At 39.7% G+C, this 12,101-nt stretch overlaps 1 protein-coding gene across 1 annotated transcript in view; it reads left to right on the top strand.

Annotated features, from left to right (window-relative positions):
* Positions 1 to 12,101, top strand: part of DYNLRB2 (dynein light chain roadblock-type 2) — a 197,272-nt gene that overhangs the window by 178,982 nt on the left and 6,189 nt on the right. The gene's annotated exons all lie outside the window — the stretch shown is intronic.

Raw genomic sequence — 12,101 nt, 5'->3', positions numbered from 1 at the left:
AAAACTATCAGTGTAATTTAGTTTACATTCACAGCTAAAAAACCTAAAAAAATCCAAACTTTGCAGCCATTCTATAACTCTATTCCAAATACTCATATTAGGTACAGGAAAAGTCTGAATATTTGTTTTGATGAATAACTTTCTTTATCTTTTTGCCCATCCATGCTTACACGTCATCTTATTCTTTACTTAGCTTACATGGAAAAACGCACACACTTCCCTTTACTTAAGGGATGTACATGCATTTTTTCCACTCAGTGCTTAAAGAATTAGACAAATAAATCCCACTGGTAATTACAACATGTAATCTTATCTGAGGTTCAATCTGTTGCACTAAAAGTCTCCCTTGTGAGATCTAAAAGGGTAGACACATATAATGGAAGATTTCTGGAGTCTGTTATGCTGTCCTACATTACTGAAGCCAACAGCAACAGGACTGGGCTCAGAAAATTGCCTTAAGCCTCTGAGCATAAAGCTTTGACTTTTAACGGAGCCCATGAAAACTGACTCATTCTTCTGCCCTTTTGAAATTCCCAGCCCGCATCCCTATCTGCGAGAAGGATTATTTTTATTTTATACAGTGGTAGTATTTAGAGGCCCCAACAGAGATCAGGGCCCCATTGTACTAGACACTGAGCAAGCACACAGCAGAAGGCCTGTGCTCTGGAAAATTGACAGAAGAGAGTAAGAGGGGAAGCAGAGGCACAAGAAGGTAAAGTAGTTTGCTCAAGATCACACAACACATCGTTAACAGGCCAAGACCTCCTGGTTCTCCATGAGGTTAAGGAACTCACCCCAACGCGAGGTGAACTCTTAGCACTGAAAAAATTATACTTTCTTTTCAATGTTTATATAGCAAAATGTCCCTCACCTGCCTGTAAAAACACAATATACTGAATATTGTCAGACAAGATACTGGTCTACAATACTCACAGCTCTGATCCACTATGGAAGTGCTGATACTCCATCTAGCCTTCAAAATGAAGGCAGATTTCAGGATCAGGTACTTACCAAAGAACTTCTACATGCATTAGCAAATAGTGCCAGTCTTTGGTTCATCTTCACTACATCATACCCAGTCCTCCTCAGGCATTATAAATATTAATACCAATTTGCTATTTTCCTGGAAGGGAAACTTGCACCAGCTCTCAAAAAACAGATGTGTTCCCATTAAAATTATAGTGCTGCCATTGATTTGAATGGGAAGAGAACTGAGACAGTGCAAAGAAAGGAGACAGGGATTTCAGCCTCCCAGGTACTGTAACTACATCATACCCAGTCCTCCTCAGGCATTATAAATATTAATACCAATTTGCTATTTTCCTGGAAGGGAAACTTGCACCAGCTCTCAAAAAACAGATGTGTTCCCATTAAAATTATAGTGCTGCCATTGATTTGAATGGGAAGAGAACTGAGACAGTGCAAAGAAAGGAGACAGGGATTTCAGCCTCCCAGATACTGTATGACTTGACTTGACTGCCTCCAATGGCTATCCTCCTTTGCTCAGTATGGCATCAAACCCCAAAGAAAGCACAAAATTTGTTTCAAGGTAGAAGTATGCTGGGTAGCTCCAAAGAAATGCTGGTCTCTAAAATTTGAGCAGGAAAAAGCCCTACAAGTGGCAGCAGTTGTATTTAATAATCTGCCAAGTCAATTATTACAGCTTTTCCTAAGAGATTTTGAGGTTCCAAATGATGGAGCAGTGGAGGATCTGTACTAGATTGGCTCCGATCTGTAGCCTTGGTTAACTTTTTATTAAAAACCATTCAGTCCCAGTTGGGATTTAAAAGGCTGCACAGAAAAGTCCAGGCTTGCTTCAAAGCTCTTCTCTTTACCAAAGAGCGGTCAACTAACTAGACATTTATGAATAGTTTACAATTTTAGTTCTTAAGTATGCTTTCTAGAAAATCTAGCGTGTGGTTAAAGTTGTTAAGATATTTATGCCTTAATGCAGTGTTCATTCTAGCACAGAACTAGGCCAGAAATAGAGCTACATTGTTGTGGCACAACTGGCTGATTAAATCCAAACTGAAAGGTACTTTTGACCAAAGATGAACATTAATCAAGTGTCATTCATGAAGTAGCAAGCATCCTAAAAGGTTCCCTTTCTAATGCCACATTAAAGCACTTTACCCAACTGTAAGAACCACTGCATGACTTAGTTCTTTCCCAGAAATTGTAAAAATTCCAGTAAGAAATGTTCAGGACATTCTTCAAAGTATTGATTTTTCTCAGAACCATGTATCTGTTCCACCTTCATCATGTTATCAGTCAAGGAGTCAAGTGCACTGAAGGCATCAGAGGTGTGGTGGTAGTTGCGTCCCAGAAAATTTACCAGGATTAAGTGTAATCCAGGATGAGAGGGGTAAGGTACAGAAATTCACTTTAGAAATTACACAAGAGGAAAAAAAACTGTGATCAGGAGGGCAGAGTGCAGGTATGTGCACACAAAGGGATCATAACAAGGAACTGACTGACTGCTGGCACACAGCCAGTACCTGGGGGCAAAACTACAACCTCACCTGCTTGCTTACCTTCTTTAGGCATGGAATTTAGGCTCACCTTCTCATGGCTCCACATTATGTCAATCTTGCTTGACCAATAAGTGCTATTTAAACATCATCCCTAATGCATCAGTGCCACCACTTAGCAGTTAAGGGACTTGCCATTGTCACACTTCTCAGTAATATGCTGTCATGGACAATGATTGCTGCATCACCATAAGCAGAGGGAGGAAAAACCTCACAAGACGACTCACACTCAATGTACAGCAAACTTTTTAAATAACCCAAGCTACACAAATTTCAGCTGGCACTCTGGGCAGCCAGCTAAGCACATCCCAGGATCAGTACCTGAGATTGTATTCTAGCATTCTCCTGGTAGCCCTTGGAGCCAATTCCCATCTCCCGCTCACTCAAAATTACAGGCAGTGAAGTCAGCAAAGCTGAACCATCGTAAGACTGGCAACTGAAGAGAAAAAGTTCCCTAGATTAAGACATAGGAACAGATCAGAATAAGCGTTAGAATAGCAGCTTGCCAGCATAAAGAGTTAAAAGCTGACTTTCTAAAGAAAATTATATCCATCTTATACAACTGAAGAACAAAACTATACTTGATTTTTTTTTTTTTAAAAAACTATGCTAGTGGTGATTAACGGCTACATTCTACTTGCCTGAATTGCATCCTACCTGCGCAGTGAGCATGCTGAAACCAAAACTTCACTTACGTCCAGTGAGCTTAGTTTGGCATCAGAAATAAAGTTTTACTGGAATTTGGGTGTGAAAGAAAGATCCTCTCAGGTAACCTTTTAACATTTGTTTGGCAACTATTGCTGGCATTTTTTTAAAAGGATTTTAAGTCTAGAACCAAAACTGTTTATTATACTGACATGAGAGTCTCCAAGCAGAGTTTATTCAGTATAAACCCTTGGGCTGCGTAAGCTGAAAAGGCTCACATTCACTTGTCAGAGAGGAGGAAGACAACAGTATAAAAAATGCTGTCAAACAACAGACTCATACCACAGCAGAGATCGTTTCTTTGATCAAAAGAATCACAGCCTGAAAACCTGTAAATACCAGCACTCCGCACTGTCACTTACAAATTGTGATAACAGTTTAACACTGAATTGCTGCTGAACTTATTTGCTTATAATAGCTGCTGTACATAAGGAAGCTGGCAACAGTTTTGAATTTTCATTCATGTGCAATTTCAGTGGATGAGATGAGAAAACTTTTCTAAGAAAATACTGAAATATTTAATGGGTCAAAGTAAAACAGCAACAAAAGGAGAGATTGGGAAAAAGCCACACCAAACATAGGGTGCAATATAGGTTTAAAACAACTGCTTAGAAGAAGGGAAACCTGTCTCAAATATAGAGAGGAGTTGAACTTGGATATTGCATAAAATCCAGGAAAGATTAGGATGTTAGGATAAAAGGAAGGACATCATCACCTTCTGGTGCTGCAGTTTCCCATTTCCCTTTTTCCCCTGAGCTCAAGGGGATATCGGGATATACTATCTCTGCCTGTGATCTATTCAGGCGCTCTGATAACTGGCACCTTCTGAAAGGCCAGTTTCTAAAGGAGATGAGATCTTCCCAAAAGAAGCAAAACAAATCCCCCTACTCAGTAAGCTGTTGTGAAAACTTACATTCAAGAAACGCTGTGTTCTATTTTGAGAAAAACATTAATAAGATACACAAAGGAGGGGAAAAGGAGATGGATTAGACTGAAAAGTGCCTTCAACATTTGGTATTTGGCAGTGGCTCCTGCCCTCACATCATGGATCACTGCTATTGATGATGCACTGAAGCATCCACTTGAAAGAGAACACAGAATCCCACGAATCATGATTGATGGTGGAATGCAAGTTGTGTTTAGAGAGCATGTACCCACGTTTATACATTGGTTAATTGGAAACCACGTGCCAATGGCTACTTTTTAATTTACATGTACAACCTCACAGAAACATTTCTACCACATGACAGATAGCATACAGTATTTCACTGTGGCTTCTGGTTCCACTCTAACGACGTCAAAGTCATATTTACATTTATTTGAGGGCTTGCCAGTTCCAAGAGCACTACAGAAATTCGTCACAGGATGCTGCTTTGACGCCACTTCAGTGTACCTTTAGAACTATCATTCTGTTGGCTTTTTTCTAAGCTTTCTAGCTGTAGAAAGATTGAACTGAATAATGCATTTTGCTAGTTAGCTGACATGGAGCTAAAGAAGGTGACTAAAGCATTTAAAGGCTCACTAAGTTACAGTGACACACACAGGAAGAATGCAACTGGTGAGGCTGCAATGCTGGGTTATAAAGCAACTCAATCTAGTGCAAATCCTTGCTCCTTCCAAAAAGTTTTACAATGGCTACATACCACCTCTTGCTACTGAATTTATTTCTGGTTTTGGACTCAGATACACAATCCTGAGATGCCTACAAAGAAGGGTTAAAAACAATACAAGATTAACACCAATGCCAAAAGAACAAGTCTCTAGTTGCACTAATTCTGATTATTATAACAACTACAAAAAAACCCACAGTTTTCACACTGGACAGAAAGTTTACAGCAACTTGAGTTCTGTCAGATAAGTAATAGATGTGACTCTCAGAACAAGTGTCTCTACAAAGAGCTCCCCTTCTCCTCGCTTTCAGGTAATCCAGTCGAGGAGTTATTGGTCACAGCATCCTCCTGCCACACACAAGGGGCAGCACTTAGGGAAAGAGTCAGTTATCATCTATAAACAGATGCTTTCCAAACAGATTAGTGATGTAAAATAAATTCTACAGTTGCATTTGCTTGTCTTTAAAACCAGGAATTCTGATTTTTCCAGAATAATTGCAAATGCAAATTAAAATTTAATCTGCCTCATATTTAATTTAATCTGCCTCATACTCAGTTCTGTTATAACTACTTTCCTCATCATTATTCTATGAGCAATGGTCCCGGTAACTCTCACAATTAACTCTGCAAACTTTCTTTACATTTAAAAAAGCCTTTAGGAGAAACTCCTGATAGCAAAATTGCTCCAAGCAGTCTTACCCTAGTAAATGAGCTGGTATCATTAGTGACGGAGAAGTCTCATGATACCCAATTATGTGTGTACACTTGTTGTGATGGTTTCAGGTTTCTTTGGTTTACAAACACTGACTCTTTATGATATTTTGGAACTCTTACTTCTGGACCAAACTGAGATGAAGAAATAATAAATGAGAATATTGCATCATCAAACTACAGGTTGCATTTTTGGACAGTAGTTTAATTGGGACTTTCATCAAAGATCACCCAGGATACTCAAATAATGGGAAATATAGCTCTTTTCTTGTCAAAAAAAAATGTCAATAATAAATTTCACCCCAAATATGTACTAGTTTCCTATCCACTGGCAGTTGTAGTCCAGACTTTTGATGATTATGTATAAAGACACAAATTGCCAGGAGCCCAGCTATATCCATTCTTTCTCCCAAGACGGCAACTACAGCTAGCGAGGACAGTCTAATACTATCTCACATTTGAATACCACAGAGTGGGAAAAAGGCTGTTCCTGTTTAAGAGCCCCAACCCCACCTTTTACTACTAGCACCTACAGCCTGCTGTGTCCCAAGGTTAGCCACTACACTGCAGACATGCAAGGTATTAAAATAGGCATTTTAACTTTAACTGGTGGTTAGCAGGGAATCATCTAGTTTCTGGTTATCTTTGTTGAACTTTTGAATGTGCTTATGCACACTTAATACCCAGAACAGGTCACAGAAGCTTGTGGTTTTGCCTTCAGTTCTTGCAAACCGAAATGCCTCAGCAATATGAAAAATACATACGCAAACTTTACAGATGCTACAGCCATTCACTTACCTTCTGGAGTGAAGGACAGCTGTACTTTAAAGAGGGCAAATAACACTAAATAGACATCTAATACAAGAAGTAAAAATACTGAACTTTAGCTGCTGTCACTAGTCACCTCAAAATCACTATTGCAACATCTAATAGAAACTATAGCTGACCTTTGGACACACTGCTGCTACCCAAAATGAAATCTGGCCAGTGAGTAAACACTCTACTTTACAAAGAATATTATAGATGTTTTAATAGCGTAAGTGAAAAGGACACCAGTATTTCATCTCATAAAACAGAGGTACAAAAAGCACCTTAAATTATTTATTTGGAAAATGCTGACCAAATTTTGCCCAGCCTCGCAAAGAATCTAAAATGCAAGGTGTCAGCTTATATCAGAAAGGATGCAATTATCCAAGCGAAATGAAGTTTTAAAATGCAGTTCCATGGCTTGGGCTACTCCTTTATTATTGTCTGAAAACACCTTTTAAAGACAGATGTCTTACAAAGATGGTCAAGTTCTTTCTTATTCTTACAAAGGACAGTCTATACTCTTGAGCTAAACATAAGGCTCAGTTATAACAGACACTGGATAGTTGGTCCCCTTTACAGATTATGCCCCTCTGTTCACACTTCTGGAGCCCAGTGTTTCCATACAAGTTAATCACAAACACAGCCCTCACTGTCAGCAACAGTACTAACCTCAATATGATTCAGCCACCAGTAGAGTCATTCTCTAAACTCTTACTGTTTCAGTGGGTATTTCCTATCAAGGCAGGACTGTGGAACATTAGCATATATGGCCTAGCATCCTCCTCTGTGATGCACAACTCTTTTTACTGTATATTCACAGCAGACCACACAAAGCATCACGTTAGGTCACCGAAAGCTCAGGAATAGCACTGATAACATGATGTGCCTGTTGTAACTAAAATTTACCCACTGAAATAACCAGGGTAGCAGGGGAGTGGCTACCTCAGAGGTGATAAGGCAAATGTACTAGAGCAGATTCACACGCCAGTCTGAAAGCCTCTGAGTGGATGGTTTAAAAGCCCAGGTAGCAATGTGCTCACAATTCAGATTTTGCTTAACTACTTCGGTACAAGAAAAGTTAGCAGAATATAAAAAATTAATTTTGATGAAGTTCTGCATAAGCTTTCTGCAATTACCAAATAAAGCACCTCTACAGCTTCTGCCTGACAACTGAACCAAGGTCATTATCAATTTGCTCTTGATATAAGAAAGCGATTTTCCATGTACTTACATCTGCTCTCAGAAGGAAGAGAAAATGGTTTGTGAAGTTCCCATTAGCATACAAAAGCAGCAACATCTGCTGGGAGTTTTAAGAGGCTTATTGCTGTCACTTAATCAGCACCACAGGCTACAGTTGGCCACCTCTGCCCTTGTCAGCACTCCAGGTATGGTTTCAAGAGATGAGGGGACAATATGACCACACAACAGTTCCTGCAAGACTTCTGTATCTATAAAAAAACGTTCTGCTCTTACTTAGCTGAGGATAGGTAATCCACCTATGCTGATTCCTCCTTGCATAAACCTGTAAATAGTATCGTAGCTGAAGCCATTAATCCTTTCGTACGATACGTGACTTAAGTGAAGTGGCATTTTAACAAGCGAGATACAAAACGTAACGGTGAGTTCACTTCAATGTGCTGTAGCTGTAGCACCATCTAGAGGATTTGAGCTAGAAATTCCTCACACAATGGGCAAAAAACCTGGGAAACTGCTCTCAAAAGTTGTGAAAAAAATCTTTACACAAAAAAATTTTGAGCAAATTTTCATTCTAACATTTATCTACAGAGTAACTTAAATTGACTCATACATGCCTACATGACACACAGTTTTTCTTAAATACTTTCTCAGTTTATGATATTTGGATTCACAGAGGTAACAGAAGATTAGAACAAATAAAACTTCGACAGTCAGATTGGGAAAGACCTTCATCTCATCCACTCTAGGTCACATGCTTGCTACAAGACCTTTTTCACGTGGAGGAAGGCAGAACCTTCCTTACAGTTTTGTTCATAACCTTGCAAGGATGGCTAACTTCATTCTGTTTTCCTTAATTTTCACCTTTTTATTAAGAGACTTCCTTTAAAACCAAAGCCAAATTTCAATCAGGGAAAGGGAAGAGGTTTTTATTTGAACAATAGCAGCTATTATGTATTTTATTATATTTCACACATAGAAAGAGGTGCTGACAACAACCGATTGCTCACTGCAGAACTATTAAAAGAGGAAGAGATGGACAGGTACAGCCCTGGAGGCCTATTGATTATTTTTTCCATCCACAGACACCCCAAACCTCACTTTGACTACTTTCCACTTGGCACACTCTCCCCTATAACTTAACTCTGCTACTGCCACAAAAGAACACTTTTGCTCCTGAAGCCTTCTGGGGATAGCAAAGTTCAATCCTTTGTTACTTCTACGAAACTCTGAGCCAGCTCCTCAGAGACTGAAAGACCAAGAATTAATTGAGAATATTCACATGTGATTGCTCCACAGAGTTTGTGGGCAATAAATCCAAGCTGTAGCTCCTGTTCATTGGTTGATGTGTGACTGACCAGCAGCATGATTTGTAGTGACACATCTGCATTAAAAATTCAAGCTTCTGTACACCTGAACACAATCTGTATTTCTCTCTCTCTCAGTATTGTGTCAAAATAATCATGTAATATCAAATAATCAGTCATTTATTTTAGATATTTGCAAGAGCTGTGTGCTAAGAATGGGCTCTAAACTTTCAGCTACTATGCCACGTTATCTGCTTCTACCAAATTTCCTTGGAGACTATTTGGCTAGAAATAAAAGCATAGAGGAAAAAACTGAAAGAACCAACTGTATGGTCAACAGCATCACTATTGGTCATGGATGAGTTCATGCCACTTTATAGGCCAACAAACTTCTGGAGATACGATAGCTCCCTTGCCCATGCTGTAGGGTAATAGCTGGCAGACCTTTACAGTTACTTGTAATCAAGATTACTGGTTATAAAAAGCAAAGTTCTTCCTGAATTGAATTGATTTTTGCTATTTCATAATGGCTGGCAGCAAATCAAGATTGTTTACAGCACTTCAGTGTAGCTCAAGTCCCTCAGTGCGCTTCACTCCCTCCCTCCCTCTTCCTGGGTCTCCAGGTTCAAGCAGCAAGGAAGCAATGAAATTCTCATGTACTTACCAGAAAAATCCTCTTCCTAGTTTCCACATGGAGAATTACATCTTCTGTCATAGCTTGGGGGGAAAAAAAAAAAATAGTTTTAAGTATTTTCCATCTTTCAGTTATTTTTTTTCCTCAATCTTAACTATAAATGCAGAAATTGGTTCAAAGACCAGAGTACAAGTGCAAGCACCTGAAGTTTAAGCTTCTCATCTGCTACTTTTACCACCAAATATTTAAACTTATTCACACAGATAAGCATTTGCAAGATTCCAGTCCTAGATTATGAGGAGTTTCTGGTTCTCAAGCAGTACCATTCTGTTCCTAATACTGCATTCACTACTGTATATCAAAAGAATAATAACGTTCCTTGGAATCTGAATTCTCAGTTAAATTTCACATAACCAAGAAAATATTTTTGTTTGTTGTTATGTGTCTAAGTCTGAGACAAAGCCTATCTGAGTGTCTATAAAAATCTGCTCAGTCTTTCACGCTGAGCATAAATAATGCTTCCAAGAATAATCCTGCATCATGCTAGCTGTCATTTTGGCTCCAGTTCAGTATTTTTTGCAAAGCTGAGCTGATATTTTTATTGGTTTTAAAAAGGCACGTAGGCTTCTTGCATCCATGAAGGAAAATAGTGGTCTTGAAAGAAGCCTTGAAAATTAAAAAATAGGAATAGGGCAGCAGAGTAAGTGGAAAAACTCCTCCTTTTCATTTTTCTAAATCCTTGGAATTGCCAGTCCAGTTACTGGGGGCAGGATCACCACTATTCCTTACAGTGTGTTATCCTACAGCGTGCTGACTTTAATTGGACTGTAATAGCAAGGATAACTCCTGTGACCAACACCGACAGTAGGACCAGGTTTATATTGTATCATCTATAAGTTTTCATTTAAGAGCATCTACCAACTGTATTAAAACAAAATTACCCAGCAGATGTTCCAGTCAGATTCAATAATCACGCACCAGTGCTTCCAATTGCTCAAAAAAAAAGAAGAAAAAATATCTGTAAGGATACCTCATTTCCAAAAATTCAGAACACCATACTTCTTACTGTAACAAAACTGCACAGGTGTATCAATGCAAATTTCACTGCTGGCTAAACTGTTCCCAGGTGAAACAATTCACACAGCTGATGCAGTCACTCGTATGGACCAGTAGCTGCTACAGGCATAGCATTCTTGATTGCCTTCCACAGCATGTCATAGGATGTTGGGCTAACTCCTAAAATAGTAGCTTTTGAAACAAATATACTAGTATTCCTGATAATTTCTTCCTTCCCTCATAAGCCAGATTTTCAATTCAGTTATACACTTAACTGAATACATAGCAACTTCAACACTTCTGATTTATGTTGGCCCCTGCCACTCTGAAACTTAATAAATGCCTAGAATAATATTGTTGCAATAGATAGGGCAATCCCACGCACTGAAGTTATTTTCTCTCCAACATAGGGATGTTAAATTATGTGCTGATATACTGTTGCAAGTTTCAAATGCAATTGGGTCCTTAAAGAGCTGCAGATTAATAACTAGCTTGTTAATTTGTTCTTAAGGCCTCTCTGTTTAAAAAAAGGGGGGGGCTGCTGACTTCCCAAAACACCAAACTTTGTAAACTTGCCAACTCTTCAGAGCAGAGCAGCTGAAAGTCACTCTAATGACAAGACCCCAGGAAACTTCATAAACAAGACAGAAGACTCAGTGAGACTAGCATCCTCCCCTTAAAAAGACATGTAAGAGTCTTTTGAACACGTCAGTATTATTTACTGTGTGCCTGGAGGAAGATGGCTCTTCAGAGGTCTTGCACATGAAGTTTGTTCCCCTACTACTTTGGTAAAGGAGAACAGAAACACGTGGGTAACTTATCTACACTACAGCATTGCAGAAGTGGCCTACATGAATTTGAAAAGTGTAATAAGCTATCGCAGGACAATGAAGATGATTTATCTATCTACTCACAGTGATCATAGCACAGCTAGACTGGAAAGCTTCTACTAGTGAAAAACAAGCTCTGCACACCCACACAATATGTAACACTTGTGGAAAAACAGAGAGCAGACCAGGCAACACTTACACATAGAGAAAAGAAAAATACTTATTTCTAACAACAGTAACTAAACTGTTATCTTTGGGATTTGGTCAGTATCAGCTTTAAAATAAACTAATAAAAAAAACCCCTCTACTACAACAATTAAGGCAACTTGCGTTCATTTCACCTCACCTACCAGCCAGAGTCCATCAACAGAGCTCAGCCACAAGCCTGTCCAAAGAAGAAGTTATACTAATGGCCGTAGGCCCCTTGAAAGCACTAATAAGCCCTCACCGCCCTGACTAGCCCCACCTGGGGCCTGCCCTCACGTCCTCTGGGCTCCGTTTAAGCCCAGGCCAGGACCCTTGCTGCCCCCTAGGCTACGCTGCAGGTACCCTTGTCCTCGGCCCTCTCAGGGTGTCTCTCCTAGCTGCCCCTCGGGTGAGTTGTGGGTCCCTGTACAGACCTCAGACCTACACTATGGCTGCCGGCCCCGGGTCACCGGGCGCAGCCCGCAGTGGGGCGGAGGCGGCACCGTCTCCTCAGGGGCCGAGCTCGG

This window comes from Aptenodytes forsteri, unplaced genomic scaffold (genome assembly GCF_000699145.1).
Source record: "Aptenodytes forsteri isolate BGI_AS27 unplaced genomic scaffold, ASM69914v1 Scaffold50, whole genome shotgun sequence".
Taxonomy (NCBI): Eukaryota; Metazoa; Chordata; class Aves; order Sphenisciformes; family Spheniscidae; genus Aptenodytes; species Aptenodytes forsteri.
This window is presented reverse-complemented; position numbering and strand designations above follow the sequence as displayed.